Here is an 8981-nt window from a genome sequence, read left to right as displayed (position 1 = left end):
TGATAGAAAAGATTCATTGCATTTTTTCAAACACGATGTTGAACGCAATCCAGTCAATGCAACTCATTGTAAGAAAATATTAATTTTTTAAACGATTTTTTGAAAGTACGTAAGATGTACGAGCGGAAGATTTGGTCTGCTTTAAATTTTTTTTGTGATCATATAGATAAGTAACAACTTTTCCGAATCCATCCTGACAATTTAGTGTTTTTCGGTCCAACCTATTGTACAGAGCAGGGTTTTGCGTATGGGGTAGACCGGGGCTACAGCTATCACGGGGCTATTTTGATTTAATTAACAAATCACCCACCCACTGAAATTCACCCACTTCAAAAATCCAAAACTTATATAAGTACTGCAGTATAAGTCAATCGCTGGAGTGCAGGCCGAAATGAACAGAAGCTATTATAAGGCCTGTTTAGACGGTACATTAACACGTACGGGTTAATGTACCGTCGATAATGAACGCCAAAATGCACCGTGTAACCACCCAACTTGTGCAAATGCATGCACAGAAAACAGAACCTGTTCTAATTTGGTTCATGCATTCGCACATGTTCCGTTCCGGTCCACAAAAATCATTCACGCAAACAGACATTAACTCGTGCGTGTTAATGCATCATGTAAACAGGCCTTAAGAGTTAATAATGGCGGGTCAATCCTCGAAAAATGTGGAAACAAGAGCTCCAATCAATTTTCAGGTACGCACGTAACTTTCTGCTCATCTGAAATAAGTTTTGACAGCCATACTTTAGAGCATGTCTATAAGTACCTTAAATTTATAGGCGAATCTACAATATAGTAGGAACTTGGAGTTCCCTCTTCAAATCAGAATACGACCCATACCCTTTCATTCTATCTAAAATTCCGATTCTCTTCCTTCCCTCTCCATAGTTTACCCAACATTCCAGCATCCCCTCCCAGCTTAGTACTCGCTCCGTCCATACCTTCTGACTTATTTAGAAGTATCTCACCTAAAAGCTGCTTCTCTTCGACCACCATGTCCAGCACTTCGTCGTTCCTCCTCCTCTCCGTCCATTTTACCTTCTTCATACCCACATTTTGAAGGCATCAAGTCTTATCTCGTCCTGCTTCCTAAGCGTCCGCACCGTCAAGCGTTACACTCGAGATCACAATCTTCACTTCAGGCTTTTCCTGAAATACTTTTATAACGATCCTCTATTTATTTATTTCCTGTTCATGAACGTCTCTCATGCTAACGCATTCCTTTTCCTGAGGTTTAAGCGACCCTTTTAACTAATGATAAAAAGCAAATTGCACGATTTTGCAACATTTAATACCTACCGTCTCTGACGAAAAAGACTTAATTCATTCATACCACCACGAGCCACTAGGCATGAGGTCACCTTCCATGACGGCGCTGCCTATCTATTGAGCACATCTTTCTTCAGATGAGCACTTCCGATCGTGGTTTTTGGGTTTTGCACCGCGTTGCTTGTATGATGTCCGAAGACGACAGTTACGCCGGTAGTACCGCCAGGAGGTATCTTGTTCAGGCCAGAAGTGGAGTTTGTTAAAAGTGAAGTCAACAGAGCTTTATTTGAAGGATACGTAACTTAATACAACATATGCCCAAAGATAACAATGGAATATATACACATAAAAGAGGTTGTCTTTTTGCCTGTCCACTATGCGTTTCCATACGGCTTCACGGATTGCGACCAAAGTTAGTAACAAGGCGCATCTCATTCCCCCAAAGCCCGTGATGCTACTGGTTGTGTCCGACGCGTCCTTTGCGTTGTTTTCACACAACCGTTTGTTACGTCACGTCGCACCACCTCTGCCGTTGGACATCCTGACCAATAGAACCTGTTCTAACCTGTAATAGAACCTGTTGCACATCTTTTGACACGCGCAAAGAGAAAATGTTAAAATCTTAAATGATAGTGAAATCCAAATTCCAAGTTTCCCATCTTGCTGAGTATTATCCTTCCCAAGCAACGCCGGGTGGCCTGCGAGTAAATAATAAAAACAACACAAGCGAAGCTGTCAAGGCTTGCGCCTCGTCAGCATTGTTGGGGTTGAGTCACTGATACACACATGAGCAGTGGCGCAGAGAGGGGAGTTTTGGAGGATAAACCCCCCCACAGCTCACAGAATTTTTTATTTTAATCCATTTTACTTAATTTGATTGATATTAATAACAGAATAGCGTAAGGATCAATAAAATATCCCTCAGAAAGCCATAAAACTCACCATTTATCTTAAATTTCCGCAATTTATTGATCTCGCAACTACGCTTTTCCTGGTGGGTATACCATACCCCCACACCCCCCGGAATTAGTTGCACCTAAACCCCCCCTAGCCTTAATTCCTAGCTGCGCCCATGTACACGGGAGTGTTACGTGCACCACATTTACCGTATAAGCACGTAAAACCTCCGCCATTTGGGTTTTGAGAGTCAAATGCGACTTCAGCCGGATATCGAATCCCAGTCAAAGCGAATGATTTTTTTTCTTTGTGGATTTTTCGCACAATTTGTGCATTGCGGGTGACTCAGTAAAGTTATCACCGTGGCCAGCCCCGGTATACTTAAATTACCAACGATGTTTAGGTCGAAAAAGGACCATTTTTAATCGACAGTAACTTTGAGCTGGCCCTGTTGCCGGATGCCTTGGATGCATCGTGATCTCCTGCAGGCCAAGCATTTGAAATCATGAGTTGTCCAGAGCATCCGGCAACAGGGCAGCCTAGCGGTCAATCAGAGCGCTTGGGTCAAAGTTTCTGTAATTTAAAAATGGTGCATTTTCGACCTAATCATCGTAAGTAATTTTGGTTCCTGCTAGCAGCAGCTATCCAGAGTTGAAATTACATGACACAATTTTTCTCCACCCCGTGAGTACAGAGCAGGGGCGCAGCTAGGAATTAAGGCTGGGGGGGTTTAGGTGCTAGTAATACCGGGGTGTGTGGGGGTATGGAATACCCAACAGGATAAGCAATAGGTGCGAGATTAATAAATTGCGGAATTTTAAGATAAATGGTTCAAAATGGCGAGTTTTACGGCTTCCTGAGGGATATTTTTTATTAATCCTTACACTATTCTATTAACGATATCAATCCAATTAAGTAAAATGGATTAAACTTAAAAATTTCTCTGAGCTCCGGGGAGCTTTTATCCCCCAAACCCCCCCCAGAGCTCAGAGAAATTTTTAAGTTTAATCCATTTTACTTAATGGATTAGTATTACTTACATAATAATGTTACGATTAATCAAATATCTCTCATAAAGCGGTAAAACTAGTCATTTTGAAGCATTTATCTTAAAATTTTCCGAAGGAGGGACCCCTACAACTCCCACCTACCCTGGCGGGTATGCAATACCCCCATACCCCAAAGTATTAGTTGCGCCTAAAACCCCCCCCCAATCTTAATTCTTAGCTGCGCCCCTGGTACAGACCCATTTCGTATTAAACTCCACACCTGACTTGAAGATGATGGCGAGATGGCCCGTGAAACTGCCGTCATCAGAATTCAAACAAAGCGTTGGAATATCGGAAGCCATGATCACATCTACTACCCAACGCGGAAGTCTTCGCAAGAACAAATGAACTTTTTTTTCAAATTCGGTAGCTGACAGTGTGGAGGCTTTCCGATATCGCATTTGGGTCCAGCGATGTTCTCATGGGTAAAACCTAATCTCAGCTCTAAGTATGAACCAACCGTTTCGTCTCCGCTGCTGGAGACTTTCTCAGGGCAATGACATTGTTTTTTTTGTACGTCATTTTAATATCCTCAAGGGTATGGAAGAGTTGAGGGTAAGGGCTTTAAAGAAGTTTCTTTTTCTTCTCGAAAAGACTGGAAACCACGATGACCTTATCGCATGTCCTTGGTCTCTGTTCAAGTCGTTTTAATGTTTTTCTTGACATTCGCCATGAAATTTAAAAACTGTAACAGAGTAGTAGAGGCGTTTTAGTACGTCGATTTTACAAAATCGTGGGGCTGTTTCCACTGTATAGCTTAAGCTCTCAGACGCAGGGGCGCAGCTAGGAATTAAGGCTAGGAGGGGTTTCAGGCGCAACTAATATGTTGGTGTCTGGGGGTATGGCATAACCGCCAGGGTAATTAGGATAAATAGTGAGGGTTACGACTTTCTGAGGGATATTTTATAAATCATTACAACATTCTGTAAGTAATATTAATGAAATTAAGTAAAATGGGTTAAACTTAAAAAAAAAATTCTGAGCTCTGGGGGGGGGGGGGGGGTTTATCCCCCAAAATCCCCCCTCGCTGCGCCACTGCTCCGACGCACTAACCTTAATGCCTTCTCAGCTCCCACAGCTATCGACTAATGTTCTATAAATATACTTTTATCATCCCCCGCCCAAATGAAGGATATCCACTGTGGTTCCTTTATTTGCTTACCACATGCATACCTTTCAACTACTTCCAAGTTTACGATAGCCAGGAACAAAAATGTCGATGAGAGACGTAGTGAAGCAAAGCCTTCTTCCGGAAATGAGATTGCTTTTAGATTCCTTCCCAGCATATCTCCTCCCCACCCTCAGCGCCGTGGTCTCGCAAAACTCCACTTGTCAAGAGCGGCTCTCGACCAACCTTTCCCGTTTCGGCAGTTTCGCACTCGGTGCGCCGAAGGGCGAATGTTGCGTGAAAGTGCGAACGCAGGCGGAGAAAGGGCGCAAGTGTGCGGACGCTGCCCGTCCGACTGGACGGCCCATCGCCATGTTGGGGCGACCGACAATGCCACCGCGGTGATGTCACGTGTGCCAAGTCGGTGGCTTCAGTGGTGTCCATCACTATTCACTTTCAGAGTGAGTCCATCGCGAATGGTCGATCCGATCGTCGCTCACCACCTCGTGCGCCAATCACGATCCATGGCGGTCACAACAATCACGAACCGGCCGCACCTTGAGTATGAAGCGAGCATAAATGATCCACTTCAGAGACTTAACCCGTGAACTTAGAGAATATAAAAGGATACCTGCGCGATTCGTGAAAATTGTGTAGAAAAGGAAAGATGACGAAACATTTTTTAAAAAATTTTTAATTATATTATATCATTTTTTTCTTTTGCATAGAGAGTACAATATGTGCTTTGCAAGCAGAAAAAGATGTCTTATAAAAGATATATTCTTTTTCTTGATATTTAAATTAATTTTTTCTCTTTTGAAATACCGTTTGCAGGGTAATGGAATAATAATTGTCTCGAAAAAGCAAGAACAATTTAAAACCTGTGATTGGAAGAAGGTAAGACGCACGAAAGACACATAGTCGTGAATAATAATTAAGGCAGTGTAATTCGTCAATCCTAGTCACCCAATAGTCTCGTGCGCCAATCACGATCCATGGCGGTCACAACAATAGGGTAGTTTCCTTCATCAAAGAAAGCGAAAGGTCGCCTCACTTGCGGCAGCGGGAACCAGAACGACGTCACACGGAGTTTTCCCAGCATTCATACTTGGCCGTCGCGTTTTCGCGCGCTTGAAAATTTTCACTTTTCATTTAATCGCGAAAAAAAGATATCGTCCTTTGAAAATCTAAAAGCATGAAATACGTACTCCAGGAGTAATAATCTTTCGATTTAGGCAATAATAAAATAATAGGAAACCACCCTATTACGAACCGGCCACACCTTGAGTATGAAGCGAGCACACGTGATCCAGCGCAGAGAATTAATCCGTGAACTTAGAAAATATAAAAGATAGCTGCGCGATTCGTCAAAACTGCCACGGGGGTACGGAAAGCGTTAAGGCCGGGCACGGAATTGCGCGGGTTAAAGCTGCATTAATACCTCATGGTGGCGTGGAATTGCGCGAATGCATGAATGAAATTAGAACAGGGGCTGTTTTGCTAATTCACGTCCACGTTCTAGCAATTCACCACTTTACACGACGCAATTTTGACCGCGCCTTCTCACACACGTCAGATTATGCAAGTACGTGCCCCGTGTTAAAGCGGCCATCATAGTATTTAGTGAATTTTGAGGAGTTTGGTGGCCTAGTGAGTAGAGTGCTTGGCTGCCTATCGAGAGGTCTTGGGTTCAAGCCCCTGGTGCAGCCTTGGGGCACCCGCAAATTAAAATCTTCAAAGAACGAGGTGACCCCAGGGGAAGGAACTGACCCCCCTACCCTGAACATGTGAAGTTCACTCACCTGGGGCCTAATGAAGGATGAGCTCTACCCTCACCTAACAAAACCAACTTTTGGGTTGAATCACTGAATGAGTAATGAAATGTAATACTGTTTGCATCATGCACTCGTCAGACTGTGCAAGTATTAGCCCCGTGTAGCCTGAAACCAAAGTTCAAGGCCAACTCTGATACTTCCAACTAAAATATTATTACAGGAAATCCTAGCCATGTCTTTTGTTATGCAGTTGGTAATGGGAAAGTTACATGCTGAGAAGCTTTCCCTCTGCTCACCCCTACTTTTTTTAGCCAAACCTGCTCACCTGAAAAATTAAACGGAGTCCCAGCATTGACTACTTGTGCCAGGCTAAGGTGACTAAATGTAGTGAATAGATGAAAGCTCACATAAAGGGATTGCTCAATATCCATTACCCAATGGTGAATCTAACAGCCAATCATTAGTTTTCAAAGGTGACAAGTATTTGCCCATATAAATATCCATACCAGATTGATTTACAGATTTAAAAATTGGAGAACTGGAGACAGGTTGTCCACTCTGTAGCAATATAAAAATCCCAGAGACTTCCAGGTTTTTCAAGGGAATTATTCAAGTTTTCAGGCTGATATCCAGTCCAAAACACAAGCTATTTTGGGTCACTAATGCTTAATGGGTGGAGATTGATGACTATCCATCATTTTAAAGCTTCAACACCTTGAGATGATGGAAACTCATCTAAATATGCAAGTCACACCAATTAGATGAGGTTCAATAAACCATCTACTCCTCCAATAAAACTACAGGTCGTGTATCAAAACATTAGGAAAAAAAGAGCTCAGGCATTATCAAATTATCTTGATCTTGATAATTAATACAACTGCGGACACACTAAACTACTTCCTTCAAGAAATGTCAACATTATATGTCCCCAGTTTGTAAGATAATTATACTTGATGATATGCCCCAAATATAAATTGCAGTGGCCTAGAACTGAATTCCATGTCACAAAAGTTTCTATATTTTTCTGGTTTCCTAACAGAAGCTGTAAAAACATGATTAAGTGAAGACAATCATGTAAGCAACTCTTCTCGCAGAAAAATTCTTTAATTCTAAGTCCATGGAAGAAAAGCGTCTGTTCAAAGGACAGAGGAAAAAAGAACAAAAATCTAACAAAAAATGTTATAATTTTTTGCTCTGCTTTCATTGCCTGGCTATCATTCAATGCATTGGACTCATTATTTATCTACATACTGCCAATTTTTCCAGGACACTTGCCAAATTCCCTGAGTTTTTCAAAAAACCAAATCTCCCAGAGCATTCCCAGATTTCCATGTTAGCAGACACCTTGGGTTTTCAGCTTTTGGCACCTCTACTACATATACTGGTTTAAAGTCCTCCGTAGCAGATAGATTTCACTGATAATTGGTTGAAGTTAACCTAGTACTCTCCAGTGCTTGCTCTATAGAAAGAAGATGCTTAAAAAATATATGCATACACCAACCTCCAATAATGCTCATTTCTCCATAGAAACCATCCATCTGTCCTTCATCACTGGAGAAGATTATGGTGTAGCCACCAGTTGGGTTTTAAATGGTAGATCCTCATTTTGATTGGCTAATGATATCTTCAAAGGGTGTATTGAATATGCATGTACTTGCTAAAAACGTATCAGTGCAAGCCTTCAGGCAACCCAACATCTTCTGAAAGATGCAGCCCATTTCAACCTATTTGGAATGGAATTCAAACATCATATTTAACATGAGTTATAGAAAATATTAACAAAAATTAAACTAAGCAGTTCACAAAAAATTGTTTTCCCTTGGGCTAAAACCTTGTTGCAGTGGAAAGGCTTGCATGTTCCAATGACCCCTAGAGCTGCACTGGCAGTAACAATTCTCTATTACTTTTAGTAGGGACACAGATGCCAAATAGGTCAAAGGGTAAGAGCCCAAAAAATGCTAGTCTGTGCGATATTGTAACGAAAAAAACACTCCTGGGAATGCATGTGGGAAACCCTACCAACTCTCTCTTCCCTGACTTTATACAGTACAGTCAAATGAACCTGAGAAGCTCATCAAATATGACCAGTTTGCAAAAGGTGGGTGTTGTTCAGGCAGCAGAGTCAGCAAATTCCCTGATGTTGTCAACATTCAAAACCCTCACAGCTCAGCAGCAACATCAAAGAAAGAAGATGGCAGCAATGATTGTTGGGACATGGAACTTCATGACAATGATAAGGGTGGATAAGCTATAAAATATGAAAAGGGAAATGGAGAATAGATATATTAGGATTATGCAACGAAAGGTGGAGGGATGGTGGAGACTATTGGAGGGATGGGTATAGGATTACATGCAGTGGTGGGGAGGAAAGACAACGAGGGGTATCAAACGAGAGGCTGGGTAAAAGAGTGGAATGTATAGACCAGGTAAGCGATAGAATTCTTGTGCTATAAATTCAGGTGCAACCCACCAACTATGTGGTGGTTCAACTTTACGCGCCCACTGGCAACCATAGGGAGGGAGAAGTATATGCAGTGTATGAACAGCTTGGAGAAAATAATTAAGGAGTCCTGGGGAAGAAAAATCTATGCAGTTATGATGGGGAACTGGAATACCTCCATTGGGGAAGAGAGGGATGGAAACTAAAAAGGAGAATTTTGATTAGGAACGTGAAACAACTGCTGGGAGAAAACAGTAGACTTTTGTAGGAGGAACAAGTTAGTCATCACAAACGCATGGTTCAATCATCACAGTTTTTCTGTCTTTTCTGGATTATTTCTCTGTTCAATTATTACATCCACCCTCATTTTCATTCTGAGACCTCATCTCCCAAGGTTCAAGGTGTGAGTTGACAAAACTGGGAAGAAATGAGTACGA

Source organism: Ischnura elegans, chromosome 4 (assembly GCF_921293095.1).
Source record: "Ischnura elegans chromosome 4, ioIscEleg1.1, whole genome shotgun sequence".
In the NCBI taxonomy this organism is placed as follows: Eukaryota; Metazoa; Arthropoda; class Insecta; order Odonata; family Coenagrionidae; genus Ischnura; species Ischnura elegans.
The sequence above is the reverse complement of the archived record's forward strand: the minus strand, read 5'-3'. Positions refer to the sequence as shown.